Source organism: Carettochelys insculpta, chromosome 15, assembly GCF_033958435.1.
Source record: "Carettochelys insculpta isolate YL-2023 chromosome 15, ASM3395843v1, whole genome shotgun sequence".
NCBI classification, from domain to species: Eukaryota; Metazoa; Chordata; order Testudines; family Carettochelyidae; genus Carettochelys; species Carettochelys insculpta.
In genome coordinates, this window is record NC_134151.1 from 7,150,220 (window position 1) to 7,164,310 (window position 14,091).

Here is a 14,091-nt window from a genome sequence, read left to right on the forward strand (position 1 = left end):
CTGTAAGATTTTTCTGAATATCCTTAACATAATTTAATGTATATTCCTGTGAATGAATTCTACTCGGAGGATAATAAACATCTAAAAAAGAGAGAATATTATTAGCTTATTTTTTATTTTGCAAGAAGCTTCTGTTGAACCCTATCAAATGTGTTTTGATCCCTATTACATTCTTTGAAACTGTAATACAAAGAAATATTGTATTCTTCTGAATTTCAAAATGGCTTTGAAATAAAATGGAAATTATTTATAATTTTAGATTTCAATTTTATTTTACAGAAGTGTTTCCTATTTACCACATTTTCAGGATAAAATTATAAGGCTTAAATGATTGAAGTTTCTTCTTGAAGAACACTATGGCTGAGTCTACACTTGCATTCCTCCTTCAAAAGAGGCATGCAAATGAGGGAAATCAAAAATACAAATGAGGTGCCAGATTTACCTATCTGGCACCTCATTTGCATATTCTTCTTTTGAAAGAGCTTCTTATGAAAGACAAAAAACAGTGTAGACGCAGCTCTTTAGAAAGTAAACCCCATCTTTGAAAGAACCCTTCTTCCCATAAAAGAATTTCATTTCAAAATAAGCTATTTCAGAATAGCTCTTCCAGAATAGCTTATTTTGAAATCAGACTACTGCGTATACATTTTCTCAGGCTATGGTTACACTACAGTGATGCGTCAATAGAAGTCATTGTTAGAAGAGATTTTCCTGACTAAACTTCTGTTGACAGAGTTCGGCCACACACAAAAGCCAGTCAGGAGAGAACTCAGCTCTGTCGACAAAACAGGCACCCGGAAGCACAGTCTGTCAAGAGAAGTGCCCTTCCCACCCCACAGATCACCCACACAGCTTTTTTGTTGACAGAATTTGTCGACAGCAGCGTTATGCCTTGTGGCTGACAGGCAGAATGTTGCCAGCAAAAGTGCTGAGTTTTGTTGACAAACTGTCAACAAATCTGATGGAACATCCACACTCAAAATGCATTTTGTTGACCAAACTGGGGTTTTGTCAGCAAAATTCTCTAGTGCAACTGTAGCCTCAATGACAAAAAGAGGAAGCAGATACAAGTCTAGGACATAATTGTGCTCTGACAGATTTACTCAAAACTTCACATTTGATAACTTTACAAGTAAACCATTAGTCCCTATTTTTCCACGCACAAGTTCATTGTTAATATGTACTGGTTTGGGGAAATAATATTCCTCTTTTAATTCAGATGGACTTTTATATTTGTTACCATCAGAAATGCAACAAAGTCAAACATTACTGCAAAGAATCAGCTGCAGTTTATCCCACCCCAACCATTTTGTCTTTTACTGACTGCAAAAAAGGGAAAGCCTTTTTAACTTCAGGTTATGGCCACTAGAGGTCTTTTACTTTCATATGGTAGCTGCTGTTCAGTTTGTACTGATTTTTTTTTTATTTATTCCTACGTGAGCAGACCCAGTACAGTTCTTGCGTATAAACAGTGAAAATTCCAACATAAAGGACTTATTATACCTTCTTTTGGAGTAATATTAGTGATAGCCAGAGCCTTGCCTACTATGTAAGACTAAGAAGATACATTTTCTGGGGGTAATCCCAAAGCTTTCAGGTAAGGATTTGTATGGTTGTGGTTACTGATATTCTCCTAATAGGAAATGTTGGTTTTATTTTCTACAGTAGTTTACTTTTGCAGGTTTTGCTCAAATTAGTCTCTTTTGTGAACTAAAATCCACAACTGGCAGAAATAGCAAGCTGCAGTGGTGAGACAGTTATTTTTTTCCAATGTCATGACTTTAATTTTGAAAGGAATAACTGCCAGCTCAAATTACAGAATATTACACACAAAAGCATGTCTTGTATTTTTCTCCGTTAAGGAGCATTCAGAGATGCTACTGACTGTTTTTTCTCTCACTAATTTGAAGTAACCATTTGCTGAGATAAGCACTCTCTGTACTAGGCTCTAGTAAATGTACTATTTAGCTGTTCAGGCAAAATTACTTTAAGGATATTAATTTATTTGCTGCAACCAACTTTTACAATCTGTCTAGCAGTAGGTAGTAGTACAGTGTAGCCTGAGTGCATATGCTTAGTAACTTGTCCGGCGGAATTGTGGAAATTAACAGATGACATATGTTTGTTCATGAAGGCAGTTCTGCTACCAACAAATATCACAGTTTTGCCAGACAGTTTGTGGCAGCAACTTTCACAGCAGTGTGACTGATTGATAGATGAAATAGAAAGTGCCAGTATAGCAGGTTTGCTGTCAAAATCCACCCCCTCCCCTTCCCAATATCCTAGAAATCTGGACAGCATGTTGCATTTATATATATGTATATATTTATATTCATATGAACTTTGTTTACATATAGCAATCTTGAGAATTATAATTAACCACTTGATTTCTGAAATTGAAAACTTGCTCTCCCCCTGCACCTCATCCAAGAGCCAGCAATAAACAGTCTTTATGCAGTAGCCTCTCATTTTGAATGTGCTCAGGTATTCTCAACAGCACCATTTCCATACTGTTAGAAGTTATGAATACTTCAGAATTGTGTCAGCAAAAATATGCGTATTCATCTAAATTCATCTGCATTGTCTAAGATCTTATAACACAAGAGTTAAGAACCGTTAACTACTTCACAATACAATACATTTCACATATTAAACAATCGGATATAAAATCCCTTAGTATGTTTATCATACGGGCAGAAGAAATTTGGAATCAATTTCATGCAAACATGGTAGTTGACTGTGTGATGTTAAGGTGCTCTTTTAAACAAGCACTGTATGTGGGTAACTGAATATTTAAATGGAAATTTAAAAAAGTTGCAGAGAAGATGAAGTTATTCAGATAAACTTGACAAGTCACGTCAGCTGTGCTTAGCCTTGCTAAGATGTATCTAATGAATCACAGCAGACGGATGCATGATTGAAACTATGTCAAACGAGTAGAATGTAAGCGTAATCACAGTGAACACTTGACCAATGAAATAATACCTAAAATAATGTTAAAAGGCAGGTGTCTGCTTAGAAAACGTTTCCATCAAGAGATGTTACAAGTCACATATATTAATCTACTAAATCCATATACAGAAAGATCTTCACACCAGTTTGACAATATCACTTCTTAACAAATCAGTATATGTTAATCAAATAATTGACTGCATTTAAAAAATGTAATACATCATTATGAAAATAATAATTAGGCAGCTGTTAGAATATTATGCTTCTATCCTTGGTAAGTACAAAAAGCATCAGTAGGATGTCACACGACAATAAGATACAGAGGAGGAAAAACCCTCTCCTCTAGTAAACACTCATAACACCCAAAGAGTGAAGAAAATCTGTATGGCACAAACCATCGAACATTAAAAAACCACAGTGTGTGTTTTCCAGCCTTAGTACAAGCTAAAAAGAACAAACACTATTTACAGATATAGACAGCGATAAGATAATCAAGAAATCAAATGTGGTTTTGTAAGCTTTGGAGAGGGGAGATGTTTATTTGCCTCATTCCCACTGAAGTCAATGCCCACAAGCTGCATTACTCAACAGTGATGGGAAAAGAACCATTAAGAAAGTGTTAGGGTCGTGGGAGAAAGATAAACTTGAGCACCTAGCAACCCAAATCCTAGCATACTTTATGATACCAGATGGTAAGAGGTTGCCGTAGTAACTTCAAATAATGCACAAGTACCACAAATAAAACTAAAATAAACACACTAGAGAAAAATAGCAAATAGTAAGGAATGAAGCTCTCCTTCAATTTTAATCTAGCATACATTGTACATTCACTTAGGTATATTGCGGGTTTAATTTTGAGATTTTTTTACATGCAGGTATATGTGCACATGGAGTGAGGGTGGAAAGTATTTGGTTCATGTGGCTGACTAATGGTTATGCTTGTGTATCATGATATATGTCCATAGTCTCAACATGCAAAACCCACATACATGTCCACAAAAAGCAATCAAAATAAAATTTAAATGCTAATGGTATAAGACATATGAAAGGCAATAGTTAAAGGCATGCCTTAGCAGAATATTTGATTTTTATTTAAAAGTACAAAAAGATTGATTTTTGATATTTGATTTTTATTTTAAAAGTACAAAAAGGCATAACTGCAATAAAATTGGTTTACATGTTTGTGAATATAATTTTCACAGTACAAATCAGGCACAGATTAACTCTACTGAAAACAATGGAGTGGAATGCAAAACTGGTGAAAGCATGACCCATAGTTTGAGAACTTTCTGGGTAACAGGTATTACACAAACATAAGTCACATTAATATACATTATCAAAACAAAAAGCAGTCAAGTAGCACTTTAAAGACTAGCAAAATAGTTTATTAGGTGAGCTTTCGTGGGACAGACCCACTTCTTCAGACCACAGCCAGACCAGAACAGACTCAATATTTAAGGCACAGAGAACCAAAAACAGTAAGCAAAGAGGACAAATCAGAAAAAGATAATCAAGGTGAGCAAATCAGAGAGTGGAGGGGTGGGGGGAAGGTCAAGAATTAGATTGAGCCAAGTATGCAGACAAGCCCCTATAGTGACTCAGAAAGTTCCCATCACGATTTAAACCCCCATGTAACCAGGAGCTTGCTCAAAGCCATGCCACCTGTGGATTAGCAAAAGACCAGCTAATGCTACCCAACTACACCTAAATGGTAAAGCTCTGCACCTTAATTTATTTATTAATGAAGTTGTTGTAAGCAGGATTATTACTGATTTTAAAAGTATCACCGGCACTCAGACCATATACAGAGGTCAAAAGGCCAAATATTGGCATTCCACATCTGAAAGATTGCTGACCCCGGCCTATACCAAAAATACAAAAATTGTGATAGGCCGTTATGTACCAACCTGTTGTGTTTATCAAATGCGTACATGGTGTTTGAAATTTGAAAATCGATCTGTTCCTCATACATTTCTCACAGCTTGTACTTGAACATTTTTGTTGTTTTTTTTATTTTGCTGTTTACAATGAAGCAGATCCAACCTTTGCTGTATTAGGTTTCATATTCCATTTTTACATTTATTTTTGATATCTCATAGTTCATTGGACCTTCTTGTCTTTTATAGATGGCTCAACCAAAGCATTGGTACTCTGTTTGCACAACTTACTGACAGCTTGTAGTTTCTGATTAAAAATACCCAAGTCTGTGGTATTCTCGTTCCACTGTTTACACTACACAGGAGGTAAAATTTAGTATAGCCTAGAGTTGAGTTGAACACTAAGAGGATAATTAACCAAAATTTGATTGATTAATTAATGGGAAAATGTAATACAGGGTATAAGTAATTTTACAACAGAAATGCTATGGGAATAAAAGCAGCTTCTTTCAAATTTAAAGACAATTAAAGGTTCCACAATTAAACCTCTCTCAAGATTGTTCTTTTAAGGCTAATGCAGATATTATGCTCGCAAGGTATTCTTCCAAAATTCAGAAGTATTATGCCATGCTACAAGCCTTCCTCTCACAATTATCTGTGGAGCTATCAGCCAGTATTTGAAGCACCTCTCATCCCACACAAGTGTCATTCTTTCTCTAGGATCTACTTGCTTTCATGCCTTCTTCCAGGTCACTTTAGATATCTGACATAACTTCCCATCCAGATAACAGGCATCCTTCCTTTCAAAATCTCCAACTTCAACTGAGTAGGGAGGGAGCTTATGTCCATGACCTTGCAGGTAGCTGTCATTCTTTGTACCCATTCCACCCTGGGCTGGGAGTGACCTGTTAAGGTCCAGTTGGGCTGGAAAAGATGTGGCTAACTAAAAACATTATAAGCTCCAGATTCTTTCAGGTCTGCCAATCTTCTACATTCCCCTCCAAATTAAAGACATCTGCAGGTTAATATTCTGCAGAAACTGTAAAAGCACAAAATACAATTATATGAAGAGGCTATTTTAAGTGTATCTAATTCTAGTTTATTGTATCGTACAAATTAAATAATTTTCCTCTAGTGAAGTACATCCAGTCTCTTGCGGGGAAAGAGGTGGGAATGGAAGCTGTCTTGGGAACTAGAAAAAGAGAAATAGCAGTAGATGTGATCTGGAATGAAGAGTAATATACAACAGTAGAAAGCTGAAAGGAAACAGCACATTGTCTGAGAATTAGCTACAAAGAAAAACACCAGTAGAGATGAGAGGTCAGCTGCAGAGCCTAGTGGAATCATTTATAGTGCAGCAATTTAGTTTGTTTCCCTTGTTTATTACACAGAAACAAATATGTGATTATATAAACAAGCTTGAGGTGGCATCTTTTATCTTTATATAGCCCTATTCGGTAGCTTTCCATGGATCACGAAGGCCAAATGTCTTAAACAACTGCTTTGTGTATTTCTTTATTTAAAAACTAAAACCAAACCAAAACTAACTCCTGCATTCTGAGAAGCTGATCACCCTTTAATCACTTTTATTCTTTTTCAGCTACACTGACTGCAGACAACAGCAGGAAAAAATCAAATTAAAAACCTGAAGTGCACTCACACAGAGAGGCTTAATATAAATCAACCCCGGAATTGTCAAAGCAGTGCATAGGGCTGTTTTGAAATATCTCCATTACACTCAGGGGAAATGGAACAACTTTGAAAAATTACCCCTTACATTTAATTTTCTTTCAAAAAAATGTGGGTCAACATACAGCATAATTCTGAAAATCCTAGACTCAACTGCACAAATATTCTGCCACATTTAGCAGTTTCTTGATTAGTTCTACGGTGACCTCAAAGGATTCCACCAAGACCTTCTCTATACGAAGAGTTGTAGACAATCTTTTGCAGCAATGGTGCAACTGAACTTGTGCTATACGGAGCCCGGAGTTGTTTACCGATTTGTCAGAAAAACCTGCGTAACTCCCTGAGCCTCAGGGTTTTCCCGAAAATGACTAAGTCCCATTTACGAGCATGTTGGTAAAGTTATATTGTTGCTAAAGAATGCGTGCCAATTTTCCCAATGTATATGCATTGTAAGGCAGCATCTACACTGCAGCAATCCTTCAAAAGAAGTTGTTCCAGAAGAAATCTTCTGAAAAAACTTCTCTTGAAAGATTGCATCCACACACAAAAAAACAGAGCGAAAGGTCAATCTGCTCTTTAGATAAACAGCATCCACACAACCCCTGCTCTTTTGCAAGAACAGTCCAGAGATCAAAAAAAATGCAGCGCCATGAGGACTGCTCTTTCAAAAGAAGGGCCCATGGAATGTCTAAACCTGCTTTTCACCTCATTTAGCTGTACCGAGTGGAAATCCATCAACCTCATGAAAAAACTCACACAGATACAGAGACATCATCTTCCTCCCCATTAGACTCTGACAATGGGCCCATCTGATCTGACTTGTTTTTTCCTCTTTTGATACATACTACTGATAATGGGCCATTTCCACCTTTTTGAATAGATCTTGTCAGCTCTGGCCCTCCCTTTTACTGGGACCCAACTCACGCATCTGAGGAAGCAGGTCTTTGCCCATGAAAGCTTACGCTCCAAAATATCTGTTAGTCTATAAGGTGCCACGGGACTTCTTGTTGTTCTTTTCAGAAAAAGGCACTCTTCCTCTTCTGGGATTATACACAGGCATGATAACCATTAACCAAGTCTATAAAATATTAGCTTTACCTAGAACGAAGGAGCAAGCATAAGAGACTTTGCTTTAAACCAATGCCATACCGAGCTAACTGCCTTAAATTTGAATTTATCTCACAGTGCAGACATAGCCTGAGATAGGCTTTTGCCTGAGACTAGTAGTAGGCTGTTTTACTGAGATGCCAGTATCTGATCACTAAAAACTGTTCTCTTGGACAAGGGCAATAGGGAATAAAAGATGGCAGCTATCTTTTGGATAATGCTTGGTGATGGAATGGAGAGAAATTAAGTTTCCAGAAGAAATAAGCAAATATAACAATCTCAAATTTTATAGGCAGCATTGAAGAATAAGATAGAGTGGTCAGACAAGGGATGGTAAAAAAAATCTACAATAAAAATGTTATTTTTGCAAATACAACTTTACAGGTTTCTTTCATTTATCTTTATTACGCTAAGTAAAATTGCACAGTATGTGAGCATATCAATATATTTCTAGCTCACAGAAAGCTGAGAGAGTAGATTATGATTAAGACAATAAATACACTTTTTGAAGAAGATAAAGCCACCAATTACATTTATCCAGTAATATGATTAGATTTTAAATCTGAGACTTTTAAAACTATATTAATTCTAGTCTCCAAAACAATTAACTCACCTTCTCAAGAAACATGTTTGTGGCACTACTCTTTGTATGAAGATGCAATCTGAAATATTTATGTCAAGTAATCTTTATTATGTTATTTTAGTAATGCATATGGAATACAATCTGCTTTATAGCATTATGATGACTAAGACATAATTTGGATAGATACTATTTCATCACATATTCTGAAACATTTGCAAGCTCTTACTATAAAATTCTAATGTGCTCAAATTCAGTATATACAAATCATCACACTTACAGGTTTTACGCACCCGTTCAGAGTCTCTCTAGGCAACTATGTGTAGGTTGAACCTCTCTAGTCCACCTCTCTCTCTTGCTCAGCAACATCTATGGTCCAGCATGATTTTAGTTAGCTCGATGTCGGCTTATTGTGGGTGTGGCCGAGTTTCACGTGGCCCTCTAAAGTTTGTTTACAGTGATCTGTCCTGGCTCCCAGTGTTCTGTGCTGTTTTTCAGCTCTAATTTAGCTGCTAAATGTCTTTCAAGAGCCCAGCGTGCAGTCGAAGTGTTGATAATGCTACTAAACAATATTGTTCTCCCGTGGTTCATCAAATTCTCTTGTTTGGCACTAGTCAGGTCCCAAGAGTGCCAAACTAGAGAAGTTCAGTCCATATAATTCCACCGCATTATTGTTCACGTTAACATCCAACAGTGTCAGGAACTAAAGGTAACAATGGAACAATATTTCATTTTAATCTCTCAATGTCTGTTGACAAGAATTATCCTTGAATTTCTCTCTAGCTACAAAAGGTAATTTTCCGTCCATATACCAGTAACAGCTAATGTGTAGGCTTTGTTAGATTAAAATTGTTTTATTCTAATTTATTTAGTTGCTAAGCCAGTGCTGTCCTTTCTTTTCAGTGCTGACTGATGGGTTTTAAGACTACCAGATTTACCTCTTTACACCACTAAGCAATAGCTTACCTTTTTCATAGCTCGATCACTTTTATGACCGACAATGCTCAGCTACCAATATATTTTACAGATGATTCCCAGCTCTCTAGTGATAATTTTTTATTCACTTTGGAGGCTATTTTTTGAGGCAGCGAAATTGATTTCAAGAAACAATTGCATTTGACTGTGAGAAAATCAATATTCTTTTCAAGAAAATTAACAGAAAAAATCATTGTTTGAAATGAAGAACTGGATTCTACTTAATAGGTTTTAAACACAATATTTGGCAGGATGCACTTCATTTTTATTCTTCTGAAAACTGTCTGGATTTCACAAGAGCATTAAGCAGGCATTTCAGTTAAAAGCAATGAGCTGGGAGACTTTACAGCACTACTGTGATGTAACAGAATGCTCTTACCCTATAAATGATCTTGGAGAACATTTGCGGAAGGGCCAGAATCCAATATTAATGCCAAATATTTTTTTTTATTTTTATTGATGATGTTAACCAGTAGTAGGCATCTGTTCCAGCACATGCTATGCCCAGAAGATAACGAAAGAAACCAGTGGGCTCAAACTGAAGACACAAAAACCTTCCACTCAGGTTGTAAGTTTTACACAGAGAAAGCTCAAAGTTCACTCCCTGGAACAAAGGTGTGCACAATTGTGGCTCCACACTAGGTAACAAGTATTTACTCTGGGTTTGATAACACATAAAAGTGCTTTTAAGTATAAAAAGCAAGATTTAAGTGATTGCAAATGAAAACAAAAAGATCAAAGAAAGTTACTAATCTAAAATAAACAAAACATGCCAGCTAATCCCAATATACTAAAGAGAGATCATTACTGGGGCTATCAAGTGATTAAAAAAAAATCATCATGATTAATCACAGAGCAGCTGTACACCCCATACAGAGACAGAGACACACACCAAACTACCCCTCAAACTACATTTCCAAACAGATATGCACACCTCACAGCACAGAGTGATGTGCACACTAACTGCACCCCCCCCCCCATGCAGACACACACATATGCTCATAAAGAGAGACACCCCCAGCTAGACCTCTAGGTGCTGGAATTAGAAGTTCTGGGGGTGTAAGCCTGAGGTGGTTTCATGATGAAAAGGATTTACAGATTGGTTCAGTGACTCTCATTACCCCCACTTTGCAAGTTGTCCCAGAGCCCTCATTTACAGCCCTTCACAAAGAGGCATGTAGTCCCCACCTATATCCCACATGTGCACACCCCCACCTATGCCCCCTCCACATAGAAAGACATGCACACACCCCACTTACTGCCTCACACAGAGACACACACACACCCGCACATGCAGGCACACACACCCCACTCCCAGTGCCCTCTGCCCCCCTCACTTGTCCAGCACGAAGGCTCTGTGGCAGGAAGGCTCATCCTGGGCTCAGGCATCTGCCGCCCGCAACAGCCGATGAGCCATGGAGCCCCCCTTGGCACCATCCACTCACCTCACTCCTCTCCGCAGCCTGTCTGGGCAGCCAGCCCTGCAGGGCCAGGCTGGAAGAGGCTGAAGCTGGCTGTGGCAGGCAGTGAGAGAGTGAGGGGCACTCTGAAGACAAAGGGATGGAGTTACAGAAAACTCTTGGTGGCTCCCGGGGCCTCTGCCACCCCAGCAGCCACTGCGTATCTCCTTCTCCTAGAGCAGAGGGCTGTGTAGGGCTCAACTTCCCCACATTCCCTGGCAATAAAGCACTGCTCACTCCTTCTCTCCCCAAGTTTCCATGTCATACTCTGTGCCCCAGTGGTAATCCAATGCTGGAGTCAGAGCAAAGTATCTCCCCACAACAAACTTTTCAGATGATGGTCAACAGCTGCCTTTTGTGGCCTCAGCAAGTGCAGCAAAGCTGTCAGTTAACACCTGCAATTAACAAGTATTAATCTCTTTAGTATGTTACTTCTGCCCTGCATTAACTGCAGGTGTTAACACATGTTAATTGAGAGCCCTAATTGTTACAGATCATAATTCTGATTCTAGTCCTTACTCCAGATAAAATCCTTAAACACAGAGCTGATCTTTTGTCTGGCCTGGGTTTAACAACTTCTTGTGTCCTTAGAGTTCTTTGTTCTCAGGCTTTTCATGTGTATTTTCTTAGAGTGGGTGAAGCGGTTTCAAAAGCCAGCTGAAGATGCTTGTTCATTGCTTTCCATTTCTTAAATAGAATTTCCTCAGAGCAGCACTCCCTTGTTTAACTCTCCCCATCCCAATGAAAAAATACCAAATTCAAGATGAATTTCAACATCAGGTGACAAGGTCACATGTCTTTATAGGATCAGCCACTTTTGGGCTAAACAGAAAAACAAAGCCATTTATAAATCATTGTCTTGAGTACTGGGCCATTAAGTTCCTTGACTACCACTAGTGTCTTCTACTAGATATTCTAGATTAACAGGCAGGTTTAAACTTTGTATTTCTTACTTCACAGACAAGAATGCAACATTCACACAAATAATAGGTACACATTCAGGGTACCACAGGATCTTGAGTGATAAGTTACTTGACCTATTTGGCATAAAGCATATTTAAGTTACGTATATTTGTATTCAAAACCATATTTCCAAGACAAAAATGGAGACACGATATGGGAGGTGCACAAAGGACTTAGCTTATTTGTCCCTACTCTGAACAGAGCAGGGCAGCAGGACATTTCATTGCCATCAATTGGAAACTATCACAATGTACAATCAGAAGGGTATCACGGACACACACAACCCATACAAAAATCTGGATTTCTGTGCAAGGGCACGCAGAAGGGGAAAGTGGTAACAACATGTCTCCATGCTTGGCTCCAAGGAAAACCCAACATGTCATCTACACATGGGACAGTGAAAGGTTGAGTGAGCTGAGGACTGATGTACAGTGGCACAGGAAGAACAAAGAGCCTCATCCTAGAACACTGTATTATCCACATTGAGCCCGTGGACATTTTCGTCCAGTGGCATAGATAGCTTGCTAGAGTAAGGTTACTCCAGGGGCCAAAACTAATAGATAAACACATAAGAAAAAGCAGCTTCCTGCAATTTTATTTTTCAAGCTTTTCCTATTTTGTTTTACTTTAGCACTTCTATCTGTGCCATTAGACATCTGATTTGAAAAGTCTAGTCTTCCTGGAACTAAATGTTTGAAGCCAATTGAAGTTTTCCTCAGCTCTTCATCCTTTGCAAGGGCCCAGTCTTTTAATAGGTTTAATGGTAGCAAGGTTTGGTCTTGAGTAAATAAACTGAGTTCTACACCATTTGGAATCTTGATACAGCCTCAGAAAAACAAAGTACTGTCAACGTTGTGTAGATGTTAAAGGATAACATATACATACATACATACAAAATTGGAGACACACATCTCCTAGAACTGGAAGGGACCTCTGGAGGTCATCTAGTCCAGTCCCCTGCACTCTTGGCAGGACTAAGCACCATCCCTGATATCTATTTGCCCCAATCCCTAAATGGCCTCCTCCAGGCCTGAGCTCACAACCCTGGGTTTAGCAGGCCAATGCTCAAACCGCTGAGCTATCCCTCCCTGATAACATGACGTGTTATTCTGGAGTGTAAGTTTCCTGTACCTTAACTTGTTGCTATTACCATACTTCCACTAAAGACCACTCTGGGGTTACACTCATATATATTTTATTAAATGACACTATTGGTTTAAAGGAAAAAGGGGAAGTAGTTTTCAAGCATACACCCACACCCACACCCACACCCACTTATACCTTCTGGCACTCATACACTTACACAGATGAAGAATTGCACAGAGACAGTGGAGGAAGCCAAGGCATAGTGGGTCCAGTGTGTCTGACTGCAGTCATGAATCTGGAGCGGTGAGCTGATTGTATGACTCCACTGTAAACTTGTACTCTTGTCAGTGTAGTACTCAGGAGCAGTCAGTACCCATCCGTTCTGGGGAGTTGTGGGGGGAGATCATGGGCCTCCTCCTGTCTCTCCAGCCAGCCAACACTAACTCCTGTAGGGTGGTGATGGCAAGAAGAACTCCCTACAGCTTTGCACCATCTAGTTATATGTTTCAGTCCAATAGCTCTTATCTTGTCCCTCTGCCCCAGGACATTGTATGATAAGTCATCAGCTAACAGCAGATGAAACTTTGATCTTTCCTTGATGGGGCCTCTTTCTTAGGTGGGTTCTTTTGCAGCGCTCAGCTCCAGTTATTGTCTGGCTATCAGGGTGCTGCTGGCAGCTGGTCCTCCAGACTGGCTGATTTCGGGGACACACACCCACATTCACACCTTCCTCATTCACACAAAGGAAAGCTCACTTCAAAGAAAGCAATTTCTTTTACAAAGGAACAGCCAGGAGCTCTTAACAAATTTACAGTATCTATGAACAATTAACTTATAATACTTAACATAGACTTAGCAGCTGCTGCAAAACAAGGCTTATGGAAAGTTACAGGACTTAGAACCAGTGATGACTGAAAGTTGCAGGACTTATGTCTGCATTATACTGGACTGCGAGGAGGCTTTATACAACACCTGTGAGCTGCTTTTTCTTAGGCCCCCTGTCTGCCCCTTGCCAGAGTGCTGCAGACTATGCTCTAACTGCCTCACGTGGGCTCTGATGGCTCAAACTAAATGGTCCCAAACTTTTGCATTAACATAGTCCTGTTGTAAAGAGGACCGTGTCAGCATGGAAAAGCTAATCTGCCACAGCCTATATTGACCACAATAACATGATTTGATCTGAAATACTTTGCCAATTTGGCCCTAAGCACTTTTAAAATATATTTTCCTAAACTTCATAAATTACATTCCAGGTTCTTATAAAACCAAACACAATGGGGATCAAATCCCCCAGCCAGTCATGACTAATACACTACAGAGTAAGTTCCATATGCCAAAAGAAGTTCTAAGGAAGCTTGTTCTGTCCAAATTTCGCTACAATTTACCCTGAACTGTTTGTTGC

General features: G+C 38.8%; 1 protein-coding gene and 1 long non-coding RNA gene across 2 annotated transcripts in view; one reads left to right on the forward strand and one right to left on the reverse strand.

Annotated features, from left to right (window-relative positions):
* The window catches only part of DOCK2 (dedicator of cytokinesis 2), a 454,537-nt gene that overhangs the window by 134,880 nt on the left and 305,566 nt on the right, over nt 1-14,091 (reverse strand). The gene's annotated exons all lie outside the window — the stretch shown is intronic.
* Nucleotides 1,467-14,091, forward strand: part of LOC142021100 (uncharacterized) — a 95,533-nt gene continuing 82,908 nt past the window's right edge. Inside the window, exon 1 of the long non-coding RNA XR_012647594.1 lies at nt 1,467-1,597. This is a non-coding gene — a long non-coding RNA (uncharacterized LOC142021100). The remainder of the gene's footprint in view (nt 1,598-14,091) is intronic.